General features: G+C 46.5%; 1 protein-coding gene across 1 annotated transcript in view; it reads right to left on the bottom strand.

The window, feature by feature from the left end:
* The window catches only part of TMPRSS12 (transmembrane serine protease 12), a 46,938-nt gene extending 37,445 nt beyond the window's left edge, over positions 1 to 9,493 (bottom strand). The window contains exon 1 of the mRNA XM_056562702.1: positions 9,407 to 9,493. The gene's annotated coding sequence lies outside the window, so the exon portion shown is untranslated. The remainder of the gene's footprint in view (positions 1 to 9,406) is intronic.
* Between the last annotated feature and the right edge of the window lie 2,575 nt (positions 9,494 to 12,068).

Raw genomic sequence — 12,068 nt, 5'->3', positions numbered from 1 at the left:
CATTTTAACTTTAGCCCTTCTGCCATGTGCAAGTCAAGTGCGTTTTTTGCTTTTTCAGTGGTTACTGAGCTAAAAAAAAAGTTACAAAAAAACTGCAACTGTAGAAATGTTTGCACAAACCCTCTCCAGACTACACTTTGAAACATGCTTAGATCTGCACTATTTAGCTATTCATGAAGAACGTGCACATTTTTGACAAATGTGGGGGCACTATATTGAGTTCACTGACCTAGCACTAACACATTACTAGGTAGAAAATTCTTTGATAAATAACTCATTCTTGGTGCTATAATGCTACTACACCTATTTTATCTGGCACATTCACATGTTTTGGAAAAAAAATGTGGCTCAATGACTTTCACTTATGGAGGGGAATTTACTAAAAACCGGCGTTTCACACACCAGTGTTAAAGGAGTACTCTAGCGCTGACTATTTTTCCTCTGTTGTGCCTGGGCTGAATTTTTTTTTAAATAAACCTTCACTTCACTTTTACAGCTGATCAGTCCTCCGGTCCCGTCTTCTTCCTTCCATGTGCACGGATCGTCACACGGCGCTCAGCCTATCACCAGCCGCAGCGATGTCCCGCCTCGGCCGGTGATAGGCTGAGTGCTGTGTGACGATCCATGCACAGGATGAAGGCAGAAGATGGGACCGGAGGACTGATCAGCTGTAGCAGCACTCCATGGGAAAGCAGGAAGGTGAGTGAAAGTTTGTTTTCATTTTTTTTTTCAGCCTGGGCACGACGGAGGAGGAATAGTCGGCGCTACAGTACCCCTTTAAAGGAAAACTGTCATCAGTGACACCGCACTAAGCTGCTATTACAGGCAGGTAGTGCTGGTGACACTGATGAAAATCATGTGCTCCCAGTGTCCCAGTATCTTCATCTTTTCTCTCCATTCAGCCGACAGTCTTGGGAAACAGGCAGAGCTTTGTGTCATCACTGCTGCTGTTTCCATAGGTTTGCTCGCAGCAGGGCCCAACCGATAAACAGCAGCACTGATGTCAAAAAGCCCTGCCTGTGCCCCAAGCCTGCCAGCTGAATGGAGGGAACAGATGAAGATACTGGGACAAAGGAAGCACGGACACGTGAGTATGATTGTCATCAGTGTCACCAGCACTACCTGCCTGTAACAGCAGGTTAGTATGTTGACACTGATGACAGTTTTGCTTTAAATGGGCACTGTCATATCCAAAAACGTTTTAAATTGTGGTAGCAGGGTGTGATGAGGGCAGATGTTGTTACCCTAGGTGCAGATGGCATTAACCCCTTGTACTCGTGACGCCAGGGCGTGGTTTAGCCTATACCCAACCGAAGATATACTGCTGGATCCTGGGCTAGGCCAGGGGGCTATAAAGACTCCGACACCAAGTTACGGACAACGGTAGCTTTAACTGAGGGTAGACAGTTGGTAAAGTCTATATAGTTCAGCCAGGGCTCAAGGAGGTGACCAGTGATGCAGAGACCTTAAGGGCTTGCTGGGACTTTTAGTAGGACTGGACAATTGAATGCAGACTGCGCTGACTTGACTCATAAAGCTGTGACTTTAGTTTACTTGACTTGATGGTGGCTGCAGGACTGGGCTTTGAGGCCTCCAACACTCTGGACACACACACTAGGCACCACTGCATTTGCCCTCAGCTTAGCAGAAGAGCAGAGCTCAAAGAGACAGAAGCTAGCTCCACCCAGGACTTATATGGGGGAGACTAGCAGGGAGCCCTGGTCATTGGTACCTCCTGGGTAACAATCACATGACATATCACATGGTATAACTCTTAAAGCAACATTACATTTTATAACACTTTACATTGTAAAACATATTTACAATGGGGAAACAAGTGCAGGGGGCCTTGGGGACACTGAAGGAGGCTGCCTGACAGGACAGCAGGAACACAGGGTAACACCTTCTGCACTGGGCCACTGCAAACTCCCCCTCTTAATTAAAGTCGTCACCGATGCCCAGTCCTGGAGGGCAGAGGACTGAAGTGGCCACTAAGGCCTAGTGACAGTTCCTGGGGCATTTATGCACAATGTCCTTCCCAGGTCTGGATTACGAAACAAGATAAGGATGATGCCATGTGGCATGGTGAATGTCCATACATGCTCTTTAAACATATGGGGTTAATTTGACTTTGATACTGCTTTCTTAAGACACTCAGGACAACAATATACATATGGATATACATAGATTCACGGATTGGGCTGCCAGAGGCAATCTACCCAATGCCTTTGCTGCTGGGGCCCCTCTGTTCTCAACTCTCCTCCCCAGAACTCAATATACGTTATTACACTATATATATATATATTTCTAATATTTGTATTGGGTTTTCTAGATTTTTTTTAACAATAGATAAAATGAATAACAAATATCATCAACAAAAATAATTAAATAATTAAATTAAAAGTAAAAATATAAATCAAGGAAATACTAAATTATAAAGTTATCACCTTTTCCGGTTCGTTAACCCACAGCCTTGTACAACAGTGTTACCTTTACATTTATCAATTCTGTCACTCTAAGTGCATTATCTAGATATCAAGTGAACCCTCAGTCCAGTAGAGTACCCTGTATTTGTGGCAGGAGAGAAAACATTAGACACATAACTGTATATATTTAGAACTTCTGGACTGGGACGACAAATAATGTTACAGTCCTATCTTAACTATTTGCATATGTGTGGACTACTTTTACCATATGTGAACTGACTATGTGTGGTACATAACTTTAAATTATGAGTTAATATTTGTATCTGGCGGGAATTTGTCGTTGTGTCGGCCATTGGGACCTACGCAACACCACTTCGGGGGAATCTGGAACTCTTGCGTATTCGGGAGCCCTTGGAGCCTCTAAAGCTGCAGCTAACTCTTCCTCGACGAATTCAAGAGCGGGTATTGGTCCAGGGCTGGTGGGACCCAGAGTTGCTGGAATCTGCACTGGAGAGGCTGGAGACTGAGTTGATACTCTAGAGACTGGCGTATAGGCCGGAGCCAATGGTGACAAGACTGGGACTGATGTGGAGACTACTGTTGGTTGAACCGGCCCCGGGGTTGGTGAGACAAAGAAGATCGCAGGCTGAGTTGGCGAAAACATGAGGAAATCCATGGATGGGGGGGATTCCCTTGCCTGGGACATATTCTCTGACAGGTCTGACAGCTGGAGGAGGTGGTGCTTGGAGCACTGGTAGATCTTCTTTCAGACACAACTTGATTCCGTTTCGGTGAGCAACTTGTGGCTCATACCCAGACTTTTGTACTTCGTATACATCAGAGTCTGGATAGGGTTTGGCCGTCACTGTGTACGGTTCTGTCTCCCAGATAGAGTCTAACTTGTGGGTCCTTGGAAACTTCCGCAGCCAGACTTTATCACCCAACTGAAGTGGTTTGGCAGAAACATGATGGTTATTGATGGTTATAATCATCCTGTCATTTCTGCTGGGCCTCGCCCATCTTCTTGCTGACAATTTCTTTGGCCTCTTGGATTCTTCTCTGGTGGTCAGAGACCCAAATGGTGGCTTGGAGTCCAAATGTTAGGCAGCTTTCCATGTCGCCCCATCATCAAGTAGAAAGGGGTGTACCCCATAGAAGAGTGGACTGTGTTATTATAGATCTCCAATAGTTCGGGCAGCAGTCGGGGGCCACTCTTCTTGTCTCAACACAGAGGCTGCTCGCAACATGTGGATAAAGACTTGATTGATGTGCTCACAGAGCCCATTCCCCTGGGGGTGGTAAGCAGTAGCCCAGTAGAGCTGGGCCTCGAAGGCCAGTCCCCGGTCTATTAGGACAGATTTGGTCCCTTGGGGTAGTGTCGTCTCCAACTTGAAATTGTGCCCACCAAATGTTCGGTCTTTAGGCAGCTTTCCATGTCGCCCCATCATCAAGTAGAAAGGGGTGTACCCCATAGAAGAGTGGACTGTGTTATTATAGATCTCCAATAGTTCGGGCAGCAGTCGGGGGCCACTATTCTTGTCTCGACACAGAGGCTGCTCGCAACATGTGGATAAAGACTTAATTGATGTGCTCACAGAGCCCATTCCCCTGGGGGTGGTAAGCAGTAGCCCAGTAGAGCTGGGCCTCGAAGGCCATTCCCCGGTTTGTTAGGACAGACTCTGGAAACCCAAGGGTTTGCACCCAATTGGAGAAGAACATCTGGGCCTCTGTCTTGGCTGTAAGATTTTTGACGGGGACAACAACAACCCATTTAGAGTAGTGATCCACCATGGTGAGAGCATAAGTGTACCCATACCAGGAAGTAGACAACTTGACATGGTCTAGCGCGACCAACTGGTTAGGCCTTTCACTCTGGATGAAATGGAGGGGTGCTCTTGCGTCCTTGCGCATGTTCTTGGTGACATTACAGACAGCACATGTACTGCACCATTTCTCAATGTCGCTCCGCATTCCGATCCAATAGAATCTTTGCCTGACAGTAGCTTCGGTCTTGTGGACTCTAAAGTGTCCCGACAGATCATGGTATGCATTGAGGACCATCGCCGCGTCTCTTCAGGGAACTAGAATCTGATGAAGTTGATCACCAGAAACTGGATTCAAAGAATTTCGGCACAACAGCCCTTTGTGCACAAACAATTGCTTCCTCTGTCGCCACAGACGTTTCAGCTCATCATCACACTGAGCCCGGCGTAGACGGGTTGGTACCTTTCTCTCCAGAAGGTAGTCCAACAGATCCACCATGACTCGACTTTCATCTTGAAGAGTCTTCCAGGTGTACAGGTCTTCTTTAACCTTTTCGAACCTGGGTTCACAGTCCATCAGGGCGGTCACAACATTCTGGTTCACAAACCGTTGATAAAATGGGGGCATCTCCACATCCTCCCACACGTCTTCGACAGGTGGTTCTTTGCTGGGGGTCATCCGAGACAGTACATTGGTATTGACATTCGACTTGCCGCTTCTGTACTTGATGGTGAAACTGTAATTGGCTAATCTTGAAGCCCAATGTTGTTTGATGGCACCCAACTTGGCAGTGTTCAGGTTGGCCAACGGGTTATTATCAGTGTAGACAGTAAATGTCATGGCAGCCAAGTAGTCTTTGAACTTTTTGGTCATACCAGGGCAAGAAGTTCTAACTTGAATGAGCTGTAGTTTGCATTGTTCTTCTCTGCTCCTCTCAGGTTATGACTAGCATAGGCAACTACTCGCTCTTGCCCTTCCTGGACTTGGGACAGGACAGCTCCCAGACCTTCGAAACTGGCATCAGTATATAACCGGGACGGCTGACTGTAGTCTGGGTATGCCAGGATGGGTGGTTCTGTCAGCGAACGCTGTCTCTTGCTCTTCAGCCCATTCAACAGGTAGTTTCCCATTGTAGTTCTCCTTCGCCGTACCCCATAAGAGAGCTGTAAGGGGTCTTGCAATCTGGGCGAAGTGGGGAATGAAGCGGCGGTAGTAGCAGACAAATCCCAGGAAGCTCCTGACATCTTTCACCATGTGTGGGGTAGGCCAGTTCTTGACAACTTCCACCTTTTCAGGATTGGGCTGGACTCCCTCGGCGCTGACAACATGACCCAGGTAGTGTACCGGAGGTTTGAGCAAGTGACACTTTCACAGCTTGATCTTCAGCCCATACTTGATCAGGACTTGGAAGATGTCTGACAGATGACTGAGGTGTTCCTGGTAGGACTTGGAATACACAATGACATCGTCCAGGTACAATAGGACACTTTGAAAATTTAGATAGCCCAGGAACCTTTCCATCAAATTCTGAAACGTAGCAGGTGCATTACATAGCCCATATGGCATAATTTTAAACTCAAACAGTCCCATGGGTGTCACGAAGGCGGTCTTCTCCCAGTCTTCCAAGGCCATGGGCACTTGCCAATATCCGCTGGTTAAGTCCAGGGTGGAGAAGTAAGCAGCAGACTCCTTGGCAGAGGATAAGCATCTTTATGTGTGACATTGTTCAGTTTCCTGCAGTCGACACAGAAGCGGATGGTTCCATCTTTTTTCTTGACCAGGACAAGTGGCACCGGCCAGGGACTCTGACTTTCTTGGATGATGTCTGCCTCTTTCATGTGGCCAGCATCTTCTTGACAGTCTGATACATGTGTGGCGCGACCGGTCCACGACCTCAGGGGAAATCAGTTAAAATACCAACACTGCATTTTCCAATGTCCTTGTTTATTACAATAGGTACAAAAGGGTCTTTGAGTCCCTGAGGGTCTATTAGGCAGAGGTTTGCGGGGGTTGAAATTGTGGGGAGCATGAGCAGGTCAGGTTTCCTGGGTAGGGGAAGTTTACAGTCAGGTGGGGCGGACCAGTTGGCATGCTCCTTCACAGCCTTAGTCAGTTGTTCAATGTCCTGCCTAACACTCTGTAAATCTGAGTCTGCGGTGACTGGCAAAGCAGGTGACGTGGGGTCTGGTGATGGTATAGATCTGGATACTACCCCTAATGGCTCTTGGACAGGTGGACAAGCTTCCTCTAACTCAGTCCCGGACTCAAACACTTGGACAGCCAGTCTCCTGAAAGCGGGGAATGACATGTGGGGGTTTTGGACCGCTAACATTCTCAGCTGGGCTTTGTCCCACTTATTATGAGCCCCATCAATAAATCTGTCCATTAACACCTTGTTGCCCTGCTTGGGAGTTATACCATCTAATTTCTGAACAGTCTGTAGTGCATTCTGTAGGGCTATGGCATATGCTCTCAAGGTCTCACCTGGCTTCTGTCACCTTTCATACAGCCGAAGATGTACCTCTGATGGAGAATGGGACTCAAATACCTGGTACATTACTTCAAAGATCTGCTCTACAGTTGCTTTCTTGGACGCTGACCAGGTGCGGGCTTCCTCTAACACTGGCCCTGTAGTTGTCCTGTGAGCAATTGCACCTGTTGATTAGGAGGGAAAGAGTAAAAGCCAAACAAACTCTGGATCCTTTCTTTGAAATCCCTGAGGGTGAAGGGGTCTCCATTGTAGGTAGGGAGGACAGGGTTCCCCATGAATACCGATGCAGATGCTGGAAAACCAGGCTTGTTGATGTGGACTGCAGGCAGGACTGGCAACATTCCAGGCGCTGGGGCAGGTGATGATCCCGCTGCTGGAGATGAAGGGACACTGTTGCCTGGTTGATCTGGAGAGCTGGGTTCTGACAGCTTGCTGAATTTTGAGTGCGCTGTCGCTTTGAGAAGTATAAAGTGCTTTCCCCTTTAAGATAATTGCTGAAGTGCTGCAGTGGCTTAGACTTAGCTAGTGGGAGTACTATAATGAATGGTCCCCCTCTATTTTGCAGGTACCCGGTAGTAATTTGTTTTGCGACCTGCGGACACTAGTGGGTTAATGCTGATAGTTACCTGCACCGGAGACTTGATACTAGTAATCGTTGGCGTTTGCAGAGTTTGCCCTGTGATGGGTGCTTGATAGAAGACAGCGGAGACGGATGCTGCCGCCGGAACCTCCAATATGGCGCGCCCAGGGAGCTTCCTGTTTTGGTCTGGTTGGCAAAGTCTTCCCCTGTACAACACAGGGCGGCTCTTTGGTTCCTCCTCACTGTGCTGAATAGGCGTCACCGCTGGGGACTGACAAGGCGGAGCTGCGAGTGCTCGCACGCGCGGGAAACACTGGACCCAATTAACCCTTTCAGGTACCGACTCCACAATCCACGATGGCAAATAACAGTCCTTTCTTCACCTCCCCTTCTGTTTCACAAGCACGAGTAAAACACTTTTCACTTGCAAAGTCCCATACACCTTTTGGCACAGACTTAAATTGCATTGGCATGCGGTTTTTGCAGACAATATTGGACACAGTTCAGACTAGGGGGAAGGACTTGTGGTATAAGGTGCCCACCCTTATCCTGTTTGTGACACCAAAAGTTGTGGTAGCGGGATGTAATGAGGGCAGATGTTGTTACCCTAGGGGCAGATGGTATTAACTTCCTGTATTCGTGATGCCAGGGCGTGGTTCAGCCTATGACCACCTGAAGTTATACCACTGGATCCTGGGCTAGGCACGGGGGCAATAAAGACCAAGTTACAGACAACGATAGCTTTACTGAGGGTAGACAGTTGGTAAAGTCTATACAGTTCAGCCAGGACCCAAGGAGATGACCAGTGACGCAGAGACCTTATTTGCTTGCTGGGACTGGACAATTGAATGCAGACCACACTGACAGATGACAGGGACTGACTTGACTTGACTCATAAAGCTGTGACTTTAGCTTACTTGACTTGATGGTGGCTGCAGGACTGGACTTTGAGGTCTCCAACCCTCTGGACACACACACTAGGCACCACTGCACTGGACCTCAGCTTAGCAGAAGAGCAGAGCTCAAAGAGACAGAAGCTAGCCCCACCCAGGGCTTATATGGGGGAGACTAGCAGGTAGCCCATAGTTCACTCTTGGGATCACCTGGTCACTGGTACCTCCTGGGTAACAATCACATGACATATCACATGTATAACTCTTAAAGCAACATTTCATTGTATAACACTTTACATGGTAAAACATATTTACAATGGAGAAACAGGTGCAGGGTGCCTTGGGGACACAGCAGGAGCACGGGATAACACCTCACGCACTGGGCTACCACAATATGTTGTTACTGATGAAAATTAAAGATCTTTTGTAATAAGGTTGTTTACATTTTTTTCATATATATATTTAATAAAGAAAACAGCTCCTGAAAATCCGACTAGGGGTCCTTATACCTACTGGGACACTAACCAGTCCTGCAGCAGCATCACCCTTGTCCATGAGTCATGGACAAGAGATGAATCATGCACAAGGCTGCATGAGCAGACACATCAATCACCTCCCACCTCATGTCCCCTTTCTGCCTAATTTAGGCTGAGCCCCGCAACCTCAACATGGGAAGCATAAAGTTGAACAAAACCTCAATTTGTTGCCCAAACCAAGGGTTTGCACAAAAAATTTACTTCTGTCACAGAAAGCTACCCTAATCCATTTGCTTTTAAATGATTTGCTGAGAGATGGGTGACAGTGGGTGACAGGGTGGTGCATGTGACATTTGGGTGATAGTCCTCCTTAGTGTCTACATTATCAGAATGCATACATATACGACAGTACTGGACTCTTTGCACAGATGTCACCCCTGGGGGAGTCCTGCACAGGGTCGCATTCCGGCACTCGTTTGCATAAAAATGGGAGAGGTATTTTTGAGGGGTATGGCTTGTATAAAGGGCATGGCTAAATATCTTTGAGATGACCACTCAAAATTGCACAAAAAGATGGTCATCTGGGAGGTGGTTTTCTCAAAGAATGCATAATAAATGTAGAACTAAAAATCTGTCATAGAAATTCTAGTCTGGATAAGGGGCTGGTCTTCTCAAAGAGGTGGTCTTTTGGAGAGGTTTCACTATATTCAGACCCCTATAAGTATTCATACCTAATCAGTATTAGACCCCAGACCACCCCTAGATTAATATCAGACCTGGGTGATGCCTATACCAGCTGTTGTTTTGCTGTCTTCTGTAGCTCTGCTTCCTGTATTATAGTGAGTCACTAAGTGGATGTTGCCTATAGCAACCAATCAGATTCCTGCTTTCATTTTACTATACCAGGCTTAAAAACTCATGTACGTGTAAGGGGTTGTATTAGGGGGCCCCTTTACTAACATGCATAGGTTCTGTGTTAGTTATCTTTGCTGAGGCCTATTTGTGGTCCGAGTCCCCAGACCAGTGTTTCCAAACCAGAGTGTCTACAGCAGTTGCAAAACTACAACTTCCAGCATGCTGGAGGCACTCTGGTTGGGAAACACCGCCCCAGACTATGCTACCTCATTTGATTCTGAATGTATTCAATTTGCAAGTACTATGCACCTGTACGAGTAACTACAGTGGATCCAAGTGCTGATGTTAAAGGGGTACTCCGGTGGAAAACGTTTTTTCTTCTTCTTCTTTTCAAATCAACTGGTGCCAGAAAGTTACAGATTTGTAAACTACTTCTATTAAAAAAAATCTTTAGCCTTCCAGTATTTATTAGCAGCTGTATGCTACAGAGGACATTTTTTCTTAAAAAAAATTTTTTTGGCTTGTCAACAGTGCTCTCTGCTGACACCTGATGCCCGTATCAGGAACTGTCCAGAGCAGGAGAAAATCCCCATAGCAAACTTATGCTGCTCTGGACAGATCCTGACACGGACAGAGGTGTCAGCAGAAAGCACTGTGGACAAGACAAAAAAGAAATTAAAAAAGAAATGAATTTCCTCTGTAGCAAACAGCTGCTAATAAATATAGAAAGGATTGAGATTTTTAAAGGGGTTATCCGGTGCTTACACATCTTTTCCCCTATCCAAAGGATAGGGGATAAGATGCCTGTTCGCGGGAGTCCCGCCGCTAGGGACCCCGGGATCATGCACGCGGCACCCCGTTTGTAATCAGTATCACAGGCGACCACCGGGCCAGCGGTGCGTGATGTCACGCCTCCGCCCCCGTGTGACATCACGCTCTGCCCCTCAATGCAAGCCTACGGGAGGGGGCATGACAGCTGTCCTTTGGATAGAGGATAAGATGTCTAAGCACTGGAGAACCCCTTTAAATAGAAGTAATTTACAAATCTGTTTCACTTTCTGGCACCAGTTCATTTAAAAAAAAAAAGTTTTCTACCAGAAGTTTTCCCCTTTAAGTTGCACTGTGGATAGTAATAAGTTAGTCGCTTCACTATTATAGCATTCTTTGAGCAGGTTATTGTCACTTTAAATGGTTAAGGTAAGTGATGTTCTATTACTCCACAATTGGTCACAAATCTGGTTTCACAAACCTCTGCTCATGAGTTACAGACACACCTATTGAAGCTACAATGTTCTTGTGCTAAGTGATCGCTTTTGGGTGCATTTACACTACGGAATGTAGCAGCACCAACTGATTCAGTCATTGCTAGGACCTCTTGGACATGCGCTGTCACCATTTCATCACTGATGACAATGCACATCCATGTGGATGCACCAAAAGAATGAACATTCAACAGTGTGCAAGGTGCAGCTGAATCCCATTGAAAACAACAGGAGGCTGCTGCACTGGAATTTTAGACTAAGGCTAGGTTCAGACTACGGAATTTACGCATGCAATTCTGCTTTGAAATTGCAGGCGGAAATTCCGGTTGCTAAAATGTACTGTATAGTGAATGGTTTTCCGTTCACAAATTCACACTTCGGAATTTGTGAAGCGGAATTTGTGAACGGAAAGTCCGCTTGGAAATTTCCGCCTGAAGAAAGGCGTTGCTCTTTCTTCAGGCGGAAACCCATTGACGTCTATTGGAGACTGCAGTGTCCGCGCGGTCCTAGCGCCGACTGATTCAGCCGGCGCTGGCCGCACTCGGAATCTCCGGGCGGAAATTTTCTGCCCGGAGATTCCGTAGTCTGAACCTAGCCTAAGGCTAAGTTTCCACTTTATGGAATACTGCCACTCCAGTTTTTGAGCCAAAATCAGAGGTGGATCCATATGGGAGGAGAAGTGCAAGTCCTTTCTTTATATGTCTTATTCCTTTTGAATACATTTCTGGCTTTGGCTCAAAAACTGCAGTGGCAGATATCCAAAAACAGCCAGAAAAAAAAAACCAAGTGTAAACTTAGCCTCAGGCTATGTTCACACGTCTGGAATGTCCGCACAAAAAATCTCCATGCGGACATTCTGGAGGCTGCGGGCACAGGCATTACATGCTGGCACTAAGACCGCACAAAAATGCGCAGTTTCATAGATGGTTACGCAGTCCGCAGAAAGAATAGTCCGCCCTTTCTCCCATAGACATGAATGAAGGGGGCCCCCTCCCATAGACATGAATGGAGGAGGTGTGGTGTGATGTCTCTATTTTGGAAAACCAGTGTTTTCGAGACTGAAACAGCATCTGGCACAGAATGCTTAGGCTAAGTTTGTACTTGTTTTTTTGTCCTGCGTTTTTTGGTTTGAAAAGAACGCCAGAAAAAGCGCCAATGCAATTTCCTGTGTCTGGCGTTTTTTCTGGCATTTTTTCATTTGTGTTGAAATTGAATTTTTGGCCCCTTTGACGTTTTTTTTTTGGTACCCAAAATTTGTTGGGTACCAAAAAAAAAAAGGATGCAGTTGTGATGGAAAGAAATGTATTTAACAAAATTATAT

The sequence above is a fragment of the Hyla sarda genome, chromosome 2 (genome assembly GCF_029499605.1).
Source record: "Hyla sarda isolate aHylSar1 chromosome 2, aHylSar1.hap1, whole genome shotgun sequence".
Taxonomy (NCBI): Eukaryota; Metazoa; Chordata; class Amphibia; order Anura; family Hylidae; genus Hyla; species Hyla sarda.
The sequence above is the reverse complement of the archived record's forward strand: the minus strand, read 5'-3'. Positions and strand labels throughout refer to the sequence as shown.